This window comes from Scyliorhinus torazame, chromosome 8, assembly GCF_047496885.1.
Source record: "Scyliorhinus torazame isolate Kashiwa2021f chromosome 8, sScyTor2.1, whole genome shotgun sequence".
NCBI lineage: Eukaryota > Metazoa > Chordata > Chondrichthyes > Carcharhiniformes > Scyliorhinidae > Scyliorhinus > Scyliorhinus torazame.
The window spans coordinates 162,900,084-162,924,176 of NC_092714.1; the positions used below are offsets into that span (position 1 = coordinate 162,900,084).

The window sequence follows — 24,093 nt, forward strand, 5'->3', positions numbered from 1 at the left end:
CCAAATCGGGATGCTCTGGGACCCCGCAAATGGTGTAAATGCGTCGCTCGCCGTGCAGTGTTCACGTACAGGAGACATATCATTAGCGGACCTGACACACTATTCTCCGGGGCCTCTGAGATTCACCGCCTCCGATCGACCGAGTTCCCGACAGCATGGTTTCTGTTGCCCTTTCTAAACCACAATGTGTCTTAATTCGTATACGGTGGACAAATGACGATGAGACTCAGTTTATAAAACAGAACAATATTTATTCATGTGCACACAATGGTTATGGTAATTCAATCACACACTCCCAATGTTCGGTTACACTATACCCCAATAGTTCCAAGATCTTAACTTTAACTTGGCATTGACTGACGAGCACTAGGCAAATGCAGGCCTGTTATCTGTAGTTCCGGTCTTGTAGTCCTCTGTCAGTTGGCTATCAATCTGATTCTCTTCTGGCACAGGTAGTATGGATGGTCTCCTTCGTCGGCCGGTGGAAGTCACCGTTGTTAGTTACTGCTGCTCAAGAGAAAGAATGAATCCGTGCAGTAACTCTTATGCTGTTTGAATTTCGTGACTCTTTTGGTGGGCTGTCTCTGGGTCATTTGTCAATCAATTGATCAGGGCTCGATAAGCCTGATCGATAAAGTCCAATCAGGGGCTGCCACATCAATTTTGGGGTGGTCACTCGGTGGCCATACTTGAGGTGTTGGAAACATGTAGGCCCTTCCAAATAAGTTAGGCGCCACTGTGTCTGGTAAACAATTGTGATTAACAAGACAGCTCTATTGATTCTGTTGGTGGCATGGAGATGGCCCTTTACTTATGTTATTTACATCAAGCTGTGAATTTGTTTGAAGTCTGCAAAGCCATTTCCTGTAGCTTTATTTGATCTGCCTGAAGCCTGCTTGTCCATACCCTTGACCACTTTTCCCAGCATCCCTTACTGAACGCCATTTTAGGTGGCCACATTTCAAAAATCGAGAACCTGTCTTTGAGGCTGCTGAGCGAGAGAGAGGAGGTAGGACACGGAGTGGAGTAACTCAGGGCTACCAGCCAGGAGACCGGCCGTGCTGGCTGGGATAGGGGGCCCCCTGCAAGTGCTGGGGGAGAGGAGGCGGGGAGGGGGGGAGATCAAGCTGAGTAGACGGCGTCAATCTTGCTGCGCACCCACTCACCATCCAACTCGGACCCTGGTTCTACACAGTGACACCGGCCGTATGTGTGCGCCCATCTCTGCATCCCACCCCCCACCACAGCGGGCCCCCCCACACCCTCAAACACCCCACCCAACTGGCAGCCACCCACCGGGAGACCTGGCAGTAGAGATGGGCATCAAGACCGGCGGCACCGACGGTGCCAGATACTGACGGTGCGGCGGTGGGGGAGGGACATGCGTGGGCGGAGCCCGCATTGCCAACCGGGGCTACCATGCAGACCACCGAACCTCGTTGGGCACGGGAGTATGCACCATGCAAACATGTTGGCCTTTCACCCCAAGCGACAATGGTGTTTGGCGTTCAACCAGCAATGGTCGCCACTGTGGTGATAGTCGCAGCTCTGCGAGATGTCCTGCGTCCACGTGAGTGGAAGCCGCTCGGAGTGGAGGAGGAAGCTGCAGAAGCAGGTGGGCGGCAGCGGAGTGGGCAGCAGCAGGGCGGCCAGCAGAGGACCGGGCTGCAGAGGAACTGGCTGCAGAGGGGTAGGTGGCGGCCACACAGACTGGAGGGCCGGCTACCCAACAGGGTGAGGTGATGCCAAGGAGGCGCCGCTTGCCGTCTCGTGTGTACTGGCGCCGCTTGTCATTTGACCTGTGATGATCGCCCTCAACCTCTACGCAACGGGGTCCTTCCAGTCGCCGAGTGGGGTTCTATCCGAGATCTCACATACCAGGTGCATCTGCGCCATCACGGAGGCCCAAGATGCCCAGGCAGAGCAAAACATAGAACATAGAACAGTACAGCGCAGTACAGGCCCTTCGGCCCTCGGTGTTGTGCCGACCTGTGAAACCAATCTAAAGCCTATCTACACATTCCATTATCATCCATATGTTTATCCAATGACCATTTAAATGCCCTTAATGTTGGCGAGTCCACGACTGTTGCAGGCAGGGCATTCCACACCCTACTACTCTCTGAGTAAAGAACCTACCTCTGACATCTGTCTTATATCTATCTCCCCTCAATTTAAAGCTATGTCCCCTCGTGCTAGCCATCACCATCCGAGGTAAAAGGCTCTCACTGTCCACTCTATCTAATCCTCTGATCATCTTGTATGCCTCAATTAAGTCACCTCTTAACCTTCTCTCTAACGAAAACAGCCTTAAGTCGCTCAGCCTTTCCTCATAAGATCTTCCTTCCATACCAGGCAACATCCTGGTAAATCTCTGCACCCTTTCCAATGCTTCCACATCCTTCTTAAAATGCGGCGACCAGAACTGCACGCAATACTCCAAATGCGGCCGCACCAGAGTTTTGTACAGCTGCAACATGACCTCATAGCTCTGAAACTGAATCGCTCTACCAATAAAAGCTAACACACCGTATGCCTTCTTAACAACCCTATCAACCTGGGTGGCAACTTTCAGGGATCTATGTACATGGACACCGAGTTCTTTCTGCTCATCCACACTACCAAGAGTCTTACCATTAGCCCAGTACTCTGTATTCCTGTTACTCCTTCCAAAATGAATCACCTCACAATTTTCTGCATTAAATTCCATTTGCCACCTCTCAGCCCAGCTCTGCAGCTTATCTATGTCTCTCTGTAACCTGCAACATCCTTCCGCACTGTCCAGAACTCCACCGGCTTTAGTGTCATCTGCAAATTTACTCACCCATCCTTCTACACCCTCCTCCAGGTCATTTATAAAAGTGGCAAACAGCAGTGGCCCCAAAACAGATCCTTGTGGTACACCACTAGTAACTGAACTCTAGGCTGAACGTTTCCCAACAACCACCACCCTCTGTCTTCTTACAGCTAGCCAATTTCTGATCCAAACTGCTAAATCACCCTGGCTCCCATGCCTTCGTATTTTCTGCAATAACCTACCGTGGGGAACCTTTTCAAACACTTTACTGAAATCCATATACGCCACATCAACTGCTTTACCCTCGTCCACCTGTTTGGTCACCTTCTCAACGAACTCAATAAGGTTTGTGAGGCACGACCTATCCTTCACAAAACCGTGTTGACTATCCCTAATCAAATTATTCCTTTCTAGATGATTATAAATCTTATCTCTTATAAACCTTTCCAAGACCTTGCCCACACCAGAAGTAAGGCTCACTGGTCTATAGTTGTCTCCAGGGTTGTCTCTACTCCCGTTCCTGAACAAGGGGACAACATTTGCTATCCTCCAGTCTTCTGGCACTATTCCTGTAGACAATGACGACATAAAGATCAAAACCAAAGGCTCAGCAAAATGATATTCATTTAGCACCTCTCCTCTCTCCTCGGACTCCACAGACACCTTCCCACTACTGTCCTTGACTGACCCTACTCTTACCCTAGTCATTCTTTTATTCCTGACGTACCTATAGAAAGCTTTAGGGTTATAGAACATAGAACGATACAGCGCAGTACAGGCCCTTCGGCCCACGATGTTGCACCGAAACAAAAGCCATCTAACCTACACTATGCCATTATCATCCATATGTTTATCCAATAAACTTTTAAATGCCCTCAATGTTGGCGAGTTCACTACTGTAGCAGGTAGGGCATTCCACGGCCTCACTACTCTTTGCGTAAAGAACCTACCTCTGACCTCTGTCCTATATCTATTACCCCTCAGTTTAAAGCTATGTCCCCTCGTGCCAGCCATTTCCATCCGCGGGAGAAGGCTCTCACTGTCCACCCTATCCAACCCCCTGACCATTTTGTATGCCTCTATTAAGTCTCCTCTTAACCTTCTTCTCTCCAACGAAAACAACCTCAAGTCCATCAGCCTTTCCTCATAAGATTTTCCCTCCATACCAGGCAACATCCTGGTAAATCTCCTCTGCACCCGCCTCCACGTCCTTCCTATAATGCGGTGACCAGAACTGTACGCAAAACTCCAAATGCGGCCGTACCAGAGTTCTGTACAGCTGCAACATGACCTCCTGACTCCGGAACTCAATCCCTCTACCAATAAAGGCCAGCACTCCATAGGCCTTCTTCACAACCCTATCAACCTGGGTGGCAACTTTCAGGGATCTATGTACATGGACACCTAGATCCCTCTGCTCATCCACACTTCCAAGAACTTTACCATTAGCCAAATATTCCGCATTCCTGTTATTCCTTCCAAAGTGAATCACCTCACACTTCTCTACATTAAACTCCATTTGCCACCTCTCAGCCCAGCTCTGCAGCTTATCTATATCCCTCTGTAACCTGCTACATCCTTCCACACTATCGACAACACCACCGACTTTAGTATCGTCTGCAAATTTACTCACCCACTCTTCTGCGCCTTCCTCTAGGTCATTGATAAAAATGACAAACAGCAACGGCCCCAGAACAGATCCTTGTGGTACTCCACTTGTAACTGAACTCCATTCTGAACATTTCCCATCAACCACCACCCTCTGTCTTCTTTCAGCTAGCCAATTTCTGATCCACATCTCTAAATCACCCTCAATCCCCAGCCTCCGTATTTTCTGCAATAGTCTACCATGGGGAACCTTATCAAACGCTTTGCTGAAATCCATATACACCACATCAACTGCTCTACCCTCGTCTACCTGTTCAGTCACCTTCTCAAAGAACTCGATAAGGTTTGTGAGGCATGACCTACCCTTCACAAAGCCATGCTGACTATCCCTGATCATATTATTCCTATCTAGATGATTATAAATCTTGTCTCTTATAATCCCCTCCAAGACTTTACCCACTACAGACGTGAGGCTCACCGGTCTATAGTTGCCGGGGTTGTCTCTGCTCCCCTTTTTGAACAAAGGGACCACATTTGCTATCCTCCAGTCCTCTGGCGCTATTCCTGTAGCCAATGATGACATAAAAATCAAAGCCAAAGGTCCAGCAATCTCTTCCCTGGCCTCCCAGAGAATCCTCGGATAAATCCCATCCGGCCCAGGGGACTTATCTATTTTCACACTTTCCTGAATTTCTCACACCTCCTCCTTCTGAACCTCAAGCCCATCTAGTCTAGTAGCCTGTATCTCAGTATTCTCCTCGGTAACATTGTCTTTTTCCTGTGTGAATACTGACGAAAAATATTCATTTAGTATCTCGCCTATCTCTTCAGACTCCACACACAACTTCCCATCCCTGTCCTTGACTGGTCCTACTCTTTCCCTAGTCATTCGCTTATTCCTGACATACCTATAGAAAGCTTTTGGGTTTTCCTTGATCCTACCTGCCAAATACTTTTCATGTCCCCTCCTTGCTCGTCTTAGCTCTCTCTTTAGATCCTTCCTCGCTACCTTGTAACTATCCATCGCCCCAACTGAAACTTCACACCTCATCTTCACATAGGCCTCCTTCTTCGTCTTAACAAGAGATTCCACTTCTTTGGTAAACCACGGTTCCCTCGCTCGACGCCTTCCTCCCTGCCTGACCGGTACATACTTATCAAGAACACGCAGTAGCTGATCCTTGAACAAGCTCCACTTATCCAGTGTGCCCAACACTTGCAGCCTACTTCTCCACCTTATCCCCCCCAAGTCACGTCTAATGGCATCATAATTGCCCTTCCCCCAGCAAGAACTCTTGCCCTGCGGTGTATACTTATCCCTTTCCATCATTAACGTAAACGTCACCGAATTGTGGTCACTGTCCCCAAAGTGCTCTCCTACCTCCAAATCCAACACCCAAAACCAAATCCAACATGGCCTCGCCTCTTGTTGGCCTGTCAACATATTGTGTCAGGAAACCCTCCTGCACACACTGTACAAAAAAGGACCCATCTAATGTACTCGAACTATATCTTTTCCAGTCAATATTTGGAAAGTTAAAGTCTCCCATAATAACTACCCTGTTACTTTCGCTCTTATCCAGGATCATCCTCGCCATCCTTTCCTCTACATCCCTAGAACTATTTGGAGGCCTATAGAAGACTCCCAACAGTGTGACCTCTCCTTTCATGTTTCTAACCTCAGCCCATACTACCTCGGAAGATGAGTCCCCATCTAGCATCCTCCCCGCCACCGTAATACTGCTCTTGACTAGCAGCGCCACACCTCCCCCTCTTTTGCCTCCTTCTCTGAGCTTACGAAAACACCTAAACCCCGGAACCTGCAACATCCAGTCCTGTCCCTGCTCTATCCATGTCTCCGAAATGGCCACAACATCGAAGTCCCAGGTACCAACCCATGCTGCCAGTTCCCCTACCTTGTTTCGTATACTCCTGGCATTGAAGTAGACACACTTCAAACCACCTACCTGAACACTGGCCCCCTCCTGCGACGTCAAATCTGTGCTCCTGACCTCTATACTCTCATTCTCCCTTACCCTAAAACTACAATCCAGGGGCGAAATTCTCCATTATCGGCGGAAAGTCCGCCAATCGGCGCAAAAAACGGCGCAAATCCCACTTGCGTCACGTCATAAAAATGGGCCGATAGTCTGCGGCCCGAAATGGGCTAGCAGCGACGTAACGGGATCCGCGCTTGCGCAGTGGTTCACGCCGTGCAGCGTCATACGCGCTGCACAGCGTGACGGCTCATAAGGCCGCGCAGCTCCCCCCCACCCGACCGGAACAGCCGACCGCAACACCCGACTTGATGGCTGGCCGTCGCTCAGCCCCGAGGTTTGAGTCACGCGATGTGGAGGCGCTCCTGGACGCGGTGGAGCAGAGGAGGGACGCCCTGTATCCCGGGCACGGCCGCAGAGTTGCCCCACGCCACAGCCGGCGTCTGTGGAGGGAGGTGGCAGAGGCCGTCACCGCTGTGGCCCTAACACCACGGACAGGCACCCAGTGCCACAAGAAGGTGAACAACCTCGTCAGAGCAGGCAGGGTGAGCCTCCCCCATATCCCCCATATCCCCCCTCCCCCAAATCCCCCCCTCCCCCATATCACCCCCTCCCCCATATCCCCCCCTCCCCCATATCCCCCATATCCCCCCTCCCCCATATCCCCCATATCCCCCCTCCCCCATATCCCCCCTCCCCCATATCCCCCCTCCCCCATATCCCCCCTCCCCCAAATCCCCCCCTCCCCCATATCCTCCCCTCCCCCATATACCCCCTCCCCCATATCCCCCCTCCCCATGTCCCCCCTCCCCCATATCCCCCCCTCCCCCATATCCCCCCCTCCCCCATATCTCCCATATCCCCCCTCCCCCATATCCCCCCTCCCCCATATGCCCCCTCCCCCATATCCCCCATATCCCCCCCTCCCCCATATCCCCCATATTCCCCCCTCCCCATATCCCCCATATCCCCCCTCCCCCATATCCCCCCTCCCCCATATCCCCCCTCCCCCATATCCCCCATATTCCCCCCTCCCCCATATCCCCCCTCCCCATATCCCCCATATTCCCCCCTCCCCCATATTCCCCCCTCCCCCATATTCCCCCCTCCCCCATATCCCCCCTCCCCCATATCCCCCATAACCCCCCCTCCCCCATATCCCCAAGTGAATCCAGCCCTAACCTTAACCTCTGCAATGCACGCGCAACCGATGGCGTGCATTCATATACCTGCCTAACACTGTTGCCTTTTACCCCTGCCACCACCCCCCCCCCCCCCCAGGAGAAGCGCGCACACAACAATAGGGAGCATGTGAGGACTGGAGGAGGGCCCGCTGATGAGAGGCCACTGACCGTACACGAGGAAAGGGCCCTGGAACTGGCTGGCAGACCTGAGGACCGGGAGGTTGCTGATGCAGAGGTCGGGGCCCCACGAGCAAGTGAGCCACCAACAGCCCGTCCCCATATCCCCCCTCCCCTATATCCCCCTCCCCCGTATCACCTGATCACTGCCTGATGTCTAACCATGCATGCTTCATTGTGTATCGCAGGACCAAACGTCCAGGCACCCATCCCCGCAGATGCAGACCGCCCGCAGGATGCCCCTCGGAGACCACGGGAGACGGAGAGACCCACACCCTCCAGCATGCGACGCCCGCAGGATGCCCCTCGGAGACCACGGGAGACGGAGAGACCTGGAGCAACAGGGAGACGACACCCCCGTCACGTGCGGGAGCGACCACCCAGCGATGAGGGGGGCAGCCACAGGCCCCCGTCACATCCGAGCCAGGACACCACTACCCAGGACACCACTATCCAGGACACCCCTACCCGGGACACCACTACCCAGGACACCCCTACCCGGGACACCACTACCCAGGACACCCCTACCCGGGAAGACGAAATACCGGACAGTGACTCAGAGTGGATGGGTGGAGACGAACCCCCACCCCAAAGTGCCATGGACTCAGAGTGGGACGAAGAGCACGACACAACGCCACTGCTGTCACCAATACCCTCCACCATCGCAGAAACACTCACCACGGTTGGGCACTTTAGTGATGAGGCGTCTGGTACACTCACTGGTGCGCACAACACAGCCGTCCCGGTACAGCAGGTGGAGGTAGGAGCAGCAGAGGGACCGGGCGGTCGGAGGGCAGCCCAGGCCAAGCGAACATCTGCCGCCCAGATGGATCCCGGGTTCCTGCAATTACCACACCCACACATAGATCCGATGCAACCACCGACACGGAGACGAGCGAATAGGGTGACGGGTGGCTTGCGGCGGCTGCGGTCGCAGGTGGAGGAGTCCACCCGCGTCCAGGAGCTGGGAGTGGTCCCGGTCATGCGTGCCACCCAGGCTGACACCGCACGGGTGGCGTCCGCGGTGGAGGCAATGGGTGCGACGGTGTCAGACATGGGGAACGGTTTGCGAGGCCTGGGGCCTTCCGTGCAGGCGGCGTCTGTGGCCCAGGAAATGGCTGCCCTCTCACAGGAGGCCATGAGCCAGTGCCAGCGCCAGATGGCAGAGGCGCTCAACGCCATAGCCCAGTCTCAGCAGGCCATGGCCCAGTCTCAGCAGGCCATGGCCCAGTCTCAGCAGGCCATAGCCCAGTCTCTGCAGGCCATGGCCCAGTCTCAGCAGGCCATAGCCCAGTCTCTGCAGGCCATGGCCCAGTCTCAGCAGGCCATCGCTGAGGGCATCGGCGCCAGTGGCCATGTGCGAGCTGGCGTCGCACTGTCGCAGACAGGGTTCGACAACCCCCTGGGCTCCATGGCTGCAAACCTGCAGACCCCCTGTCGATACCAGCACGGGCCTCCAGGACTGGCAGCGCCAGATGTCGGGGGCGCGTCGGATGGCCAGTCCGTTCGCATCCCCCACCCATGTAGAGGCCTGGGGGCCATCGGGCACCCCGAGGGAGGAGGAGGTGGTGTGGTCCATCCTGGCTCCCTCTGTAGGGGAGGTCCCGGTACACCGCGACACCTCGGACTCCCCCCCTTCCGTCCCAGGTGCATCGGGTGGGCAACGGGCAGGACAGGCTGGCAGCTCGCCATCCCAGTCGCCCGGGCCGCAGCCTGGCCCATCTAGGCCAGGACGCCCCAGGAAACGGCCGCCAAAGGGATCCAGTGTCAGAGGGCAGGAATCACAGGAGTCCACCTCCAGTTCTGCTGTACCGTCTGGGGATCCACGTAGACGTAGTCAAAGGGCCCGTAAGGCCAAACAATTAGACACTGAGTAAGTTGGCACGGGTGCAGGGCACAGATGAGTTTTAGGGGCTAGGGCACGTGCATGAACTCCTTTGGTTATTAAAGTCAATGTTACACCTACCGAAGCTGCCTTTGTGCTCTGTCCAAAGTGTGCGGGGGTGTCATGTACGTTGAGCGCAAGTGTGTGTGTGAGGGGTGGTCTTACCTCAGCCCCAGGTGAGTCTGCCCCCTTCCCCCTGGGCCGCCATCAACATCCCCCGGGCAGAGGACGGGACCGTGCGCTGCAGTGTCACAGCCGCATGCAGGGATGGTCCGGGTGGATGGTGGTACTGTGGCCATGGGTCAGACATAGTCCAACGATGTAGAGCCAGGAGCTCATCGGAGGCGGGTTGTCATCATTCTCCATGGCCTGCGATAGACACGCGTCCACCCGCAACTGGGTGAGCCCGGCCCGTTGTGCCGCTGGTGGATCGGCAATTGGGGGTGGGGGGGTGGTGTGCATGCGGGTGGGGTGTGTGGGGTTGGGGAGGGGGGTGAAGGTGCTGGGTGGGTGGATGGGTGGGGGGTGTGGGTGGTCGGCTGTTGTCATGGTGTGCGGTCTGTGGCCATACTACCCGATTCCCACGCCCATCTAGTCAGTGAAGCGGGCGTCTATCAGTCTGTCCCGTGCCCGCTGGGCCAGCCGGTAACGGTGGACAGCCACCCGCCTGTGTCTACCCCGTCTGCCCTGACCATTGCCCCCATCCCCCTCATCTGGGGAGGACTGGGCCTCTTCCTGCTGCTCCTCCACTCCGCCCTCCTCTGCCTGCGGCACATCGCCCCTCTGCTGGGCTATGTTGTGCAGGACGCAGCACACCACAATGTTGCGGCCGACCCTATCTGACCGATACTGGAGGGCGCCCCCAGAGAGGTCCAGGCACCTGAAACGCATCTTCAGCACGCCAAAGCACCTCTCGATCACTCCCCTTGTCGCTACATGGGCATCATTGTAGCGGTTCTCCGCCTCATTGCGTGGCCTCCGTATAGGCGTCATCAGCCACGATCGCAATGGGTAGCCCCTGTCGCCCAGCAACCAGCCCCTCAGCCGGGGATGGCGTCCCTCGTACATGCCGGGGATGGATGACCGCGACAACACGAATGAGTCGTGTACACTGCCTGGGTGACGGGCGCAGACGTGCAGGATCATCATGCGGTGGTCGCAGACCACCTGTACGTTCATTGAATAGGTCCCCTTCCTATTAGTGAACACGGCCCTGTTCTCTGCAGGTGGCCGCACGGCGACGTGCATCCCATTGATCGCGCCCTGGACCATGGGGAACCCGGCAACGGCAGAGAAGCCCACGGCCCGGGCATCTTGGCTGGCCCGGTCCACGGGGAAGCAGATGTAGCGGTGCGCCATGGCATAAAGGGCATCTGTCACTGCCCGGATGCACCGATGCACCGATGTCTGCGATATGCCGGACAGGTCCCCACTCGGTGCCTGGAATGACCCCGTTGCATAAAAGTTCAGGGCCACCGTAACCTTGACGGACACGGGGAGAGGGTGTCCCCCGCCAGTGCCACGCGGTGACAGGTGTGCCAGCAGGTGGCAGATGTGTGCCACGGTTTCCCGGCTCATCCGGAGTCTCCTCCTGCATTCCCGGTCCGTGAGGTCCTGGTATGACTGCCGGGGCCGGTACACACGGGGCGCCCTCGGGTGCCTCCGTTGCCGTGGGGCCGCGACGTCCTCCTCCCCCTCCTCGTCCTGTCGGTCAGGTGTCCCTCCAGCCTGGGCGGCTTCCGCCTGCCCCTCTGCGGCAGCATGCGCCGCCTCTCTGGCACGCTCCTCCTCCTCCTCCTCCTCATCCAGGGCAACATAGACATGAGCGGCTGCCACCACGGCGGCCAACATCGCTGGATGGTCTGAAAACATGACGGCCTGGTGGGGGGGAGGGGAACGACGACATGTCATCATTGCCCATATCCCCTCCTCCCCCCAGCCAGGTGGCATGGACCGCATGGGTCCAACTGTTGGAGGCTGGCACCTGGCCAGGTGGACCAACTCATTTGCCCTCCCATCACCCACCCCGGCACGGACCCCCCCCCCCCCCAACCTCCACCCCGGCACGGACCCCCCCCCCCCCCCCAACCTCCACCCCGGCACGGACCCCCCCCCAACCCCCAACCTCCACCCCGGCACGGACCCCCCCCCCCAACCTCCACCCCGGCACGGACCCCCTCCCCAACCTCCACCCCGGCACGGACCCCCTCCCCAACCTCCACCCCGGCACGGACCCCCTCCCCAACCTCCACCCCAGCACGGACCCCCCCCCAACCCCCAACCTCCACCCCGGCACGGACCCCCCCCCCCAACCTCCACCCCGGCACGGACCCCCCCCCCAACCCCCAACCTCCACCCCGGCACGGACCCCCCCCCCCAACCTCCACCCCGGCACGGACCCCCTCCCCAACCTCCACCCCGGCACGGACCCCCTCCCCAACCTCCACCCCGGCACGGACCCCCTCCCCAACCTCCACCCCAGCACGGACCCCCCCCCAACCTCCACCCCGGCACGGACCCCAACCCCCAACCTCCACCCCGGCACGGACCCCCCCCCCCAACCTCCACCCCGGCACGGACCCCCCCTCCACCCCGGCACGGACCCCCCCCCCCAACCCCCAACCTCCACCCCGGCACGGACCCTCCCCCCCAACCTCCACCCCGGCACGGACCCCCCCCCAACCCCCAACCTCCGCCCCGGCACGGACCCCAACCCCCAACCTCCACCCCGGCACGGACCCCCCCCCCCAACCTCCACCCCGGCACGGACCCCCCCCCCCAACCTCCACCCCGGCACGGACCCCCCCCCAACATCCACCCCGGCACGGACCCCCCCCCCCCAACCTCCACCCCGGCACGGACCCCCCCAACCCCCAACCTCCACCCCGGCACGGACCCCCTCCCGGCACTCCCCCGGAGCCCAGCCTACTCTAACCACCCCCCCCCTCCCCCGCCGCACACACACACACACAAGCCGAGACACACCTCTCCTCACGCAATCAGTCTGCGGCCACGCCATTTCCTGCCCAGACCCAACCCCCCAGGCCGTCACTCACCTCCTCGCTGGTCGGCGTGAGCCTGGAGCACCGGGTCACGCCGATGAAAAGGAGGTTTGATTCACGTCGACGTGAACGGTCATCACGTCGACGGGACCCCCCAACCTCCACCCCGGCACGGAACCCCCCCCCCCCCCAACCTCCACCCCGGCACGGACCCTCCCCCAACCCCCAACCTCCACCCCGGCACGGACCCCCCCCCCCCCAACCTCCACCCCGACACGGACCCCCTCCCCAACCTCCACCCCGGCACGGACCCCCTCCCCAACCTCCACCCCGGCACGGACCCCCTCCCCAACCTCCACCCCAGCACGGACCCCCCCCCAACCCCCAACCTCCACCCCGGCACGGACCCCCCCCCCAACCTCCACCCCGGCACGGACCCCCCCCCCCAACCCCCAACCTCCACCCCGGCACGGACCCCCCCCCCCAAACTCCACCCCGGCACGGACCCCCTCCCCAACCTCCACCCCGGCACGGACCCCCTCCCCAACCTCCACCCCGGCACGGACCCCCTCCCCAACCTCCACCCCAGCACGGACCCCCGCCCAACCCCCAACCTCCACCCCGGCACGGACCCCAACCCCCAACCTCCACCCCGGCACGGACCCCCCCCCCAACCTCCACCCCGGCACGGACCCCCCCCCCCCAACCTCCACCCCGGCACGGACCCCCCCCCAACCCCCAACCTCCACCCCGGCACGGACCCTCCCCCCAACCTCCACCCCGGCACGGACCCCCCCCCCAACCCCCAACCTCCGCCCCGGCACGGACCCCAACCCCCAACCTCCACTCCGGCACGGACCCCCCCCCCAACCTCCACCCCGGCACGGACCCCCCCCCCCCCCAACCTCCACCCCGGCACGGACCCCCCCCCCCCAACATCCACCCCGGCACGGACCCCCCCCCCCCCAACCTCCACCCCGGCACGGACCCCCCCCCAACCCCCAACCTCCACCCCGGCACGGACCCCCTCCCGGCACTCCCCCGGAGCCCAGCCTACTCTAACCACCCCCCCCCCCTCCCCCGCCGCACACACACACACACAAGCCGAGACACACCTCTCCTCACGCAATCAGTCTGCGGCCACGCCATTTCCTGCCCAGAGCCAACCACCCAGGCCGTCACTCACCTCCTCGCTGGTCGGCGTGAGCCTGGAGCACCGGGTCACGCCGATGAAAAGGAGGTTTGATTCACGTCGACGTGAACGGTCATCACGTCGACGGGACTTCGGCCCATCCGGAAGGGAGAATATCGGCAGGCCGAAAATCGGCTGCCTTGCGCAGACCCGTGACATTCTCCGCGGCAGCGGCGCCATTAACGCCCCGCCGACTTTTCTCCCTTCAGAGACTTCGGCGGGGGCGGGATTCACGGCGGCCAACGGCCATTCTCCGACCCGGCGGGGGGTCGGAGAATGACGCCCCAGGTTCCCATGCCCCTGCTGCATTAGTTTAAACCCCCCCCAAAGAGCACTAACAAATCTCCCCCCCAGGATATTTGTGCCCCTCAGGTTCAGATGTAGACCATCCTGTCTGTAGAGGTCCCACCTTCCCCAGAAAGAGCCCCAGTTATCCAGAAATCTGAATCCCTCCCGCCTGCACCATCCCTGTAGCCACGTGTTTAATTGCTCTCTCTCCCTATTCCTCATCTCACTATCACGTGGCACGGGCAACAACCCAGAGATAACAACTCTGTTTGTTCTAGTTCTGAGCTTCCATCCTAGCTCCCTGAAAGCCTGCCTGACATCCTTGTCCCCTTTCCTACCTATGTCGTTAGTGCCAATGTGGAACCACGACTTGGGGTTGCTCCCCCTCCCCCTAAGGACCCGGAAAACACGATCCGAGACATCACGTACATTTGCACCTGGGAGGCAACATACCAAACGTGAGTCTCTCACGCTCCCACAAAATCTCCTATCTGTGCCCCTGACTATCGAGTCCCCAATTACTAATGCTCTGCTCCTCTCCCCCCTTCCCTTCTGAGCAACAGGGACAGACTCCGTGCCAGAGGCCCGTACCCCATGGCTTACCCCTGGTAAGTCCCCCCCCCCACAGGTATCCAAAGCGGTATACTTGTTTCTCAGGGGAACGACCGCAGGGGATCCCTGCACTGACTGCTTTTTCCCAGTCCCTCTTACAGTTACCCATCTATCTCCAATCTTTGGTGTAACTAATTCCCTGAAGCTGCTATCTATGACCCCCTCTGCCTCCCGAATGATCCGAAGTTCTTCCAACTCCAGCTCCAGTTCCCTAACTCGGTCTTGGAGGAGCTGGAGATGGCAGCACTTCCTGCAGGTAAAATCAGCAGGGACACTAACGGCATCCCTCACCTCAAACATCCTGCAGGAGGAACATTGCACTCCCTTCCCTGCCATCCCTCTAACTTTCTACCAAGATCTGGCTAACAACTAAATTAAATTTTAAAAAATAGTAATAATAATAATAAAATATGGTACTAACCTGCTCCGCTCCCGCTGAAATCGACTGGCCTGCTCCTGCAAAGACAAGTGTTTTTAAAGGAGAGACTTACCTCCCAGAAATCACTTGCGCACTGCTCCCGCTGAAATTGACTAACCTGCTCCGCTCCCGCTGAAATCGACTGGCCTGCTCCTACAAAGACAAGTGTTTTTAAAGGAGAGACTTACCTCCCAGAAATCACTTGCGCACTGCTCCCGCTGAAATTGACTAACCTGCTCCTCTCCCGCTGAAATCGACTGGCCTGCTCCTGCAAAGACTAGTGTTTTTAAAGGAGAGACTTACCTCCCAGAAATAACTTGCGCACTGCTCCCGCTGAAATTGACTAACCTGTTCCGCTCCCGCTGAAATCGACTATCCTTGATCCTACCGACCAAGGACTTCTCATGTCCCCTCCTGGCTCTTCTTAGCTCTCTCTTTAGGTTCTTCCTAGCTAACTTGTAACTCTCGAGCGCCCTAACTGAACCTTCACGTCTCATCTTTACATAAGCCTCCTTCTTCCTCTTGACAAGTGATTCAACTACTTTAGTAAACCACGGTTCCCTCACTCGACCACTTCCTCCCTGCCTGACAGGTACATACTTATCAAGGACACGCAGTAGCTGTTCCTTGAACAAGCTCCACATTTCCATTGTGCCCATCCCCTGCAGTTTCCTTCCCCATCCTATGCATCCTACCTCTTGCCTCATCGCATCATAATTCCTTTCCCCCAGCTATAACTCCTGCCCTGCGTTATATACCTCTCCCTTTCTATCGCTGAAGTAAACGTAACCGAATTGTGGTCACTACCTCCAAATCTAACACCTGGCCTGGTTCATTACCCAGTACCAAATCCAATGTGGCCTTGCCTCTTGTTGGCCTATCTACATACTGTGTCAGGAAACCCTCCTGCACACATTGAATAAAAACGGACCCATCTAAAGTACTCGAACTATAGCGTTTTCCCGTCAATATTTGGAAAGTTAAAGTCCCCCATAACAACTACCCTGTTGCTTTTGCTCCTATCCAGAATCATCTTTGCAATCCTTTCCTCTACATCTCTGGAACTTTTCAGAGGCCTATAGAAAATTCCCAACAGGGTGACCTCCTTTCCTGTTTCTAACCTCAGCCCATACTACCTCATCGTCTACACGAGTCCTCATCGAACGTCCTTTCTGCCACCGTATTACCATAAGACCGTAAGACATAGGAGCGGAAGTAAGGCCATTCGGCCCATCGAGTCCACTCCACCATTCAATCATGGCTGATTTCAACTCCATTTACCCGCTCTCTCTCCATAGCCCTTAATTCCTCGAGAAATCAAGAATTTATCAACTTCTGTCTTAAAGACACTCAACGTCCTGGCCTCCACCGCCCTCTGTGGCAATGAATTCCACAGACCCACCACTCTCTGGCTGAAGAAATCTCTCCTCATCCCTGTTCTAAAGTGACTCCCTTTTATTCTAAGGCTGTGCCCCCGGGTCCTAGTCTCCCCTGCTAATGGAAACAACTTCCCTACATCCACCCTATCTAAGCCATTCATTATCTTGTAAGGTTCTATTAGATCTCCCCTCAACCTCCTAAACTCCAATGAATATACAAACAAAGAACAAAGAAATGTACAGCACAGGAACAGGCCCTTCGGCCCTCCAAGCCCGTGCCGACCATACTGCCCGACTAAACTACAATCTTCTACACTTCCTGGGTCCGTATCCTTCTATTCCCATCCTATTCATATATTTGTCAAGATGCCCCTTAAATGTCCCTATCGTCCCTGCTTCCACTACCTCCTCCGGTAGTGAGTTCCAGGCACCCACTACCCTCTGCGTAAAAAACTTGCCTCGTACATCTACTCTAAACCTTGCCCCTCTCACCTTAAACCTATGCCCCCTAGTAATTGACCCCTCTACCCTGGGGAAAAGCCTCTGACTATCCACTCTGTCTATGCCCCTCATAATTTTGTATACCTCTATCAGGTCGCCCCTCAACCTCCTTCGTTCCAGTGAGAACAAACCGAGTTTATTCAATCGCTCCTCATAGCTTATGCCCTCCATACCAGGCAACATTCTGGTAAATCTCTTCTGCACCCTCTCTAAAGCCTCTGGTAGTGTGACGACCAGAATTGAACACTATACTCCAAGTGTGGCCTAACTAAGGTTCTATACAGCTGCAACATGACCTGCCAATTCTTACACTCAATGCCCCGGCCAATGAAGGCAAGCATGCCGTATGCCTTCTTGACTACCTTCTCCACCTGTGTTGCCCCTTTCAATGACCTGTGGACCTGTAATTCCAGGATCCTCAGACGTTCATCGTATGTTAGGCCTACCATTCCTGGGATCATCCGTGTGAATCTCCGCTGGACCCGCTCCAGTGCCAGTATGTCCTTTCTGAGGTGTGGGGCCCAAAATTGCTCACAGTATTCTAAATGGGGCCTAACTAATGCTTTATAAAGCTTCAGAAGTACATCCCCGCTTTTATATTCCAAGCCTCTTGAGATGAATGACAACATTGCATTTGCTTTCTTAATTACGGACTCAACCTGCAAGTTTACCTTTAGAGAATCCTGGACTAGGACTCCCAAGTCCCTTTGCACTTCAGCATTATGAATTTTGTCACCGTTTAGAAAATAGTCCATGCCTCTATTCTTTTTTCCAAAGTGCAAGACCTCGCACTTGCCCACGTTGAATTTCATCAGCCATTTCTTGGACCACTCTCCTAAACTGTCTAAATCTTTCTGCAGCCTCCCCACCTCCTCCATACTACCTGCCCCTCCACCTATCTTTGTATCATCGGCAAACTTAGCCAGAATGCCCCCAGTCCCGTCATCTAGATCGTTAATATATAAAGAGAACAGCTGTGTCCCCAACACTGAACCCTGCGGGACACCACTCGTCACCGGTTGCCATTCCGAAAAAGAACCTTTTATCCCAACTCTCTGCCTTCTGCCTGACAGCCAATCGTCAATCCATGTTAGTACCTTGCCTCGAATACCATGGGCCCTTGTTTTACTCAGCAGTCTCCCGTGAGGCACCTTATCAAAGGTCTTTTGGAAGTCAAGATAGATAACATCCATTGGCTCTCCTTGGTCTAACCTATTTTTTATCTCTTCAAAGAACTCTAACAGGTTTGTCAGGCACGACCTCCCCTTACTAAATCTATGCTGACTTGTCCTAATCTGACCCTGCACTTCCAAGAATTTAGAAATCTCATCCTTAACAATGGATTCTAGAATCTTGCCAACAACCGAGGTTAGGCTAATTGGCCTATAATTTTCCATCTTTTTCCTTGTTCCCTTCTTGAACAGGGGGGTTACAACAGCGATTTTCCAATCCTCTGGGACTTTCCCTGACTCCAGTGACTTTTGAAAGATCATAACTAACGCCTCCACTATTTCTTCAGCTAGCTCCTTTAGAACACTAGGATGTAGTCCATCTGGGCCCGGAGATTTATCAATTTTTAGACCTCTTAGTTTCTCTAGCACTTTCTCCTTTGTGATAGCTACCATATTCAACTCTGCACCCTGACTCTCCGGAATTGTTGGGATATTACTCATGTCTTCTACTGTGAAGACTGACGCAAAGTACTTATTTAGTTCCTCAGCTATTTCCTTGTCTCCCATCACAAAATTACCAGCGTCATTTTGGAGCGGCCCAATGTCAACTTTTGCCTCCCGTTTGTTTTTAATGTATTTAAAGAAACTTTTACTATCATTCCTAATGTTACTGGCTAGCCTACCTTCATATTTGATCCTCTCTTTCCTTATTTCTCTCTTTGTTATCCTCTGTTTGTTTTTGTAGCCTTCCCAATCTTCTGACTTCCCACTACTCTTTGCCACATTATAGGCTTTCTCTTTTGCTTTGATGCATTCCCTAACTTCCTTTGTCAGCCATGGCTGCCTAATCCCCCCTCTGATAACCTTTCTTTTCTTTGGGATGAACCTCTGTACTGTGTCCTCAATTACTCCCAGAAACTCCTGCCATTGCTGTTCTACTGTCTTTCCCACTAGGCTCTGCTCCCAGTTGATTTTCGTCAGTTCCTCCCTCATGCCCCTGTAGTTACCTTTATTTAACTGTAACACCTTTACATCTGATTCTACCTTCTTTCTTTCAAATTGGAGATTGAATTCGACCATATTATGATCACTGCCTCCTAAGTGCTCCCTTACTTTAAGATCTTTAATCAAGTCTGGCTCATTACATAACACTAAGTCCAGAATGGCCTGTTCCCTCGTGGGCTCCATCACAAGCTGTTCCAAAAAGCCCTCCTGTAAACATTCAATGAATTCCCTTTCCTTGGGTCCACTGGCAGCATTATTTACCCAGTCCACCTGCATATTAAAGTCCCCCATGATCACTGTGACCTTGCCTTTCTGACATGCACTTTCTATTTCGTGGTGCATTTTGTGCCCCCGGTCCTGGCCACTGTTAGGAGGCCTGTACATAACTCCCATTATGGTTTTTTTGCCTTTGTGATTCCTCAACTCTACCCACACAGACTCCACATCATCTGACCCTATGTCATTTAGTGCTGTTGATTTAATTTCATTCCTAATTAACAAGGCAACCCCGCCCCCTCTGCCCACCTCCCTGTCTTTTCGATAGGGTGTGAATCCCTGGATGTTTAAATGCCAGTCCTGAACCCCCTACAACCATGTCTCTGTGATGCCTACCACATCATACCTGCCAGTCACAATCTGGGCCACAAGCTCATCTACCTTGTTCCGTACACTGCGTGCATTTAAATATAGCACCTTTAATTCTCTATTGACCGTCCCTTTTTGATTTCTTAGTGTGGTGGACCTTGGTTTACTGAGCCTTTCCATACACTGTGTCATATTTTGTGGGATGGGGACTATCGTAACCTCTCCTGAGTTTTGTCTTTTCGTGCTTTTTTGTATCCCTAAGCAGCTACGCTTCCCACTGATTACTTCACCTCTTGATTCCCTGACTTTCCCTTCCCCCCCCCCAATCTTTAGTTTAAAGTCCTATTGACCACCCTATTTACTCTTTTCGCCAGAACACTGGTCCCAGCTCGGTTCAGGTGGAGACCATCCCAACGGTATAGGTCCCCCCTGTCCCAAAACTGATGCCAGTGTCCCATGAAAAGGAACCCCTCTTTCCCACACCACTCTTTCAGCCACGTGTTAACTTCCCTGATTCTTGCCTCCCTATGCCAATTTGCACGTGGCTCGGGCAGTAATCCGGAGATTATGACCCTTGAGGACCTGTTTTTTAATTTGAATCCTCGCTCTTTATAATCTCTAAACAGGTCCTCTTTCCTAGACTTGCCTATGTTGTTGGTACCGACATGGACCACAACAACTGGATCCTCCCCCTCCCTCTCCAGTATCCTTTCAAGCCGGTCAGAGATGTCCCGCACCCTAGCACCGGGCAGGCAACATACCATGCAGGACTCTTTATCCTGCTCACAAAGGATACTATCTATCCCCCTAATAATAGAATCCCCTACAACTACAACTTGCCTATTTACTCCCTCCCCTTGAATGGCCTGCTGAACCATGTCAGCTGACTCATCCTTCCTGCAGCCCTGTTCGCCATCCACACAGGGAGCAAGTGCCTCATACCTGTTGGACAGAGTCAAGGGCTGAGGCTCCCGAGTTCCTGACTGCTGGTTCCCTTTACCTGCCTGACTTGCAGTCACACCCTGCTGTCCCTGGCCACTGGCAGGATTTAAACTACTTACTCTGACAGGTGTGACTGCCTCCTGAAACACAGTGTCCAGGTAAGTCTCCCCCTCCCGGATGTGCCTCAGTGTTTGAAGCTCAGACTCCAGCTCATCAACTCTGAGCCGGAGCTCTTCGAGCAGCCAACACTTACTGCAGATGTGGTCGCTGCAGCTCGCAATGGGATCTGCCAGCTCCCACATCAAGCAGCTCAAGCACATCACCTGACCAGCCATCACTAATTAATTAATTAGTTTAATTTAAGTTTACGAGTTTAGCTGTGTTTTTTTTTTAAATTTGGGGCAGATTTGCTGTCAACCACTCAGATCACAGCTTCCCTCTGACGTCACTTTTGGGAAAAAAACTGGAAAACAGGAAGTTACCGTTAGGTTTTTATACTCACAGAGACTGCTCCTCCTCCTCCGAACGGCTCCCGAACTTAGGCCCGAAGAAAGAGAGAGAACAAAACAGTAGGGAAAAAGCACCTTTTCCCACTCTTCACCGAATTACCTCACTGCACCAAATTACCAAATTCTCACTCGGTCTGTATCTCTCTCACTCAGGCTGTGACTCCTTGACCTGCGCAATGCTTACTAATGTGCACTTTCTGTCTGTCTTTTATACAGACTTTAGGATGACTCACACTAAAACATCAAAGAGAAGAAAACAATGTGTACCTTTGTGCCCCTTAACAGGCCTCAGGTGACTGCCGGATAACTGCCTCTCAGCAATTAGGGTGGGGGCAGCTTCAGCCAATCAGACACTAATCTACACTGCACTTTTAACTGAAAAACAGCAAAATTAGATTAACCACTTACCTTTCCTGGTTACCTCACTGCACCAAATTACCAAATTCTCACTCGGTCTGTATCTCTCTCACTCAGGCTGTGACTCCTTGACCTGTGAAATGCAGCTACTGCGTGTCCTTGATTACTGTCCTTGACTAACAATGCCATGCCTCCCCCTCTTTTACCACCTTCCCTGAGCTTACTGAAATATCTAAACCCCGGGACTGCAACAACCATTCCTGTCCCTGCTCTATCCATGTCTCCGAAATGGCCACAACATCGAAGTCCCAGGTACCAATCCATGCTGCTAGTTCACCCACCTTATTCCGGATGTTCCTGGCGTTGAAGTAGACACACTTCAAACCACCTTCCTGCCTGCTGGTACACTCCTGCAACCTTGATACCTTACTCATGACCTCACTACTCTCAACCTCCTGTATACTGGAGCTACAATTCCGGTTCCCAACCCCCATTTCCCAACATTCATTTTGATGTAGACCGAGCCCACCAGGATGCCCGAGCAGCGGGTTTCGCTACCATTGCCGGGATGCCCCGAGTCCAAGGGGCGATAGACGGGATGCATGTCACCCTTCAGGCACCTGCAGATAACAAGTCGCTCTACACTAACCGAAAGTGGTTCCACCCAATGAACATCCAGCTGGTCTATGACCATAGGCTGTGCACCTCTGCGCCTGATACCCGGGCATTGTGCACGATTCCTTCATCCTGGTACACTCATAGAACATAGAACATAGAACAATACAGCGCAGGACAGGCCCTTCGGCCCCCGATGTTGCACCGAAACAAAAGCCATCTAACCTACACTATGCCATTATCATCCATATGTTTATCCAATAAACTTTTAAATGCCCTCAATGTTGGCGAGTTCACTACTGTAGCAGGTAGGGCATTCCACGGCCTCACTACTCTTTGCGTAAAGAACCTACCTCTGACCTCTGTCCTATATCTATTACCCCTCAGTTTAAAGTTATGTCCCCTCGTCCCAGCCATATCCATCCGCGGGAGAAGGCTCTCACTGTCCACCCTATCCAACCCCTTGATCATTTTGTATGCCTCTATTAAGTCTCCTCTTAACCTTCTTCTCTCCAACGAAAACAACCTCAAGTCCATCAGCCTTTCCTCATAAGATTTTCCCTCCATACCAGGCAACATCCTGGTAAATCTCCTCTGCACCCGCTCCAAAGCCTCCACGTCCTTCCTATAATGCGGTGACCAGAACTGTACGCAATACTCCAAATGCGGCCGTACCAGAGTTCTGTACAGCTGCAACATGACCTCCCGACTCCGGAACTCAATCCCTCTACCAATAAAGGCCAACACTCCATAGGCCTTCTTCACAACCCTATCAACCTGGGTGGCAACTTTCAGGGATCTATGTACATGGACACCTAGATCCCTCTGCTCATCCACACTTTCAAGAACTTTACCATTAGCCAAATATTCCGCATTCCTGTTATTCCTATTACTCGGCAGTCCCTGACATGTTCAAGGAGCACACCCCCGGCTAATGGGTTGGCTCCTTGGCAACAGGGGTTACCTGCTGCGGCCATGGCTGATGGCACCTATCCGGAGGCCACAGACTGACGCGGAGAACCGCTACAACGATGGCCATACAGTGACCAGAAGTCAGATCGAGCGGTAATTTAGCATCCTGAAGATACACTTCAGGTGCCTGGACCGCTCTGGAGGGGCCATCCAGTATGCTGCTGAACAGGTCACCTGCATCGTGGTGGCCTGCTGCATCCTCCACAACATCGCGCAGCAGAGGGGCGATATGCTGGAGGAGAAAGATGAGGAGGAAGTGCAGGCCTCATTCGACGAGGGGAATGCGGGGGAGGGGGATGATGAGCAGGACATGGGGCCCGGGCAGGCAGGGGCGGCCGCGCCCCATTATCGCCAGAGCCAACGAGCATGGGATGCTCTGATCGCCTCCAGGTTCCCCGACTAGGAGGGAAGGGGAGAAGGTGCTGGCCAGGGGCACAGACCCCACGGGCTGGATTCTCTGCGCTCTGAGGGGTGTGATGGAGTTGTGGATTGAGGGGGGTGTGGGTGTCCACATGCGTGTCATGGGGATCCGCAAATAAGTTCACTTCCTCGCACGCCGCCGAACTCCACCTCGGGGACCTCCCTTTCCTCCGGGCCGCTGACCACATCCAGTGACCTCTGCTCAGGCATGGTGTGGGGTTGCAGGTCTGCTGCTCACCTTCCAGTCTTCTCCCACTCCCGCCAGTTGTGTGCAGCCTGGGTGCGGGCGGGGGGGGGGGGGGAGGCCGAACACAAACAACAACACCGTTAGATGGTCCGATGCATGCAGTCCAGGGGTTGGGTGGATGGTAGCCTCAGTGGCTTGGGACCTGGCCATGGCGGATGGAATGGGTGCTCGCATGTGGGGCAGGGTGGGGGAGGGGCCAAGTTACGGGTGTGTGGGGGGGGGGGGGTGG

General features: G+C 54.8%; 1 protein-coding gene across 1 annotated transcript in view; it reads left to right on the forward strand.

Annotated features, from left to right (window-relative positions):
• Nucleotides 1-24,093, forward strand: part of LOC140428891 (synaptonemal complex protein 2-like) — a 573,438-nt gene that overhangs the window by 368,931 nt on the left and 180,414 nt on the right. The window lies entirely within an intron of this gene.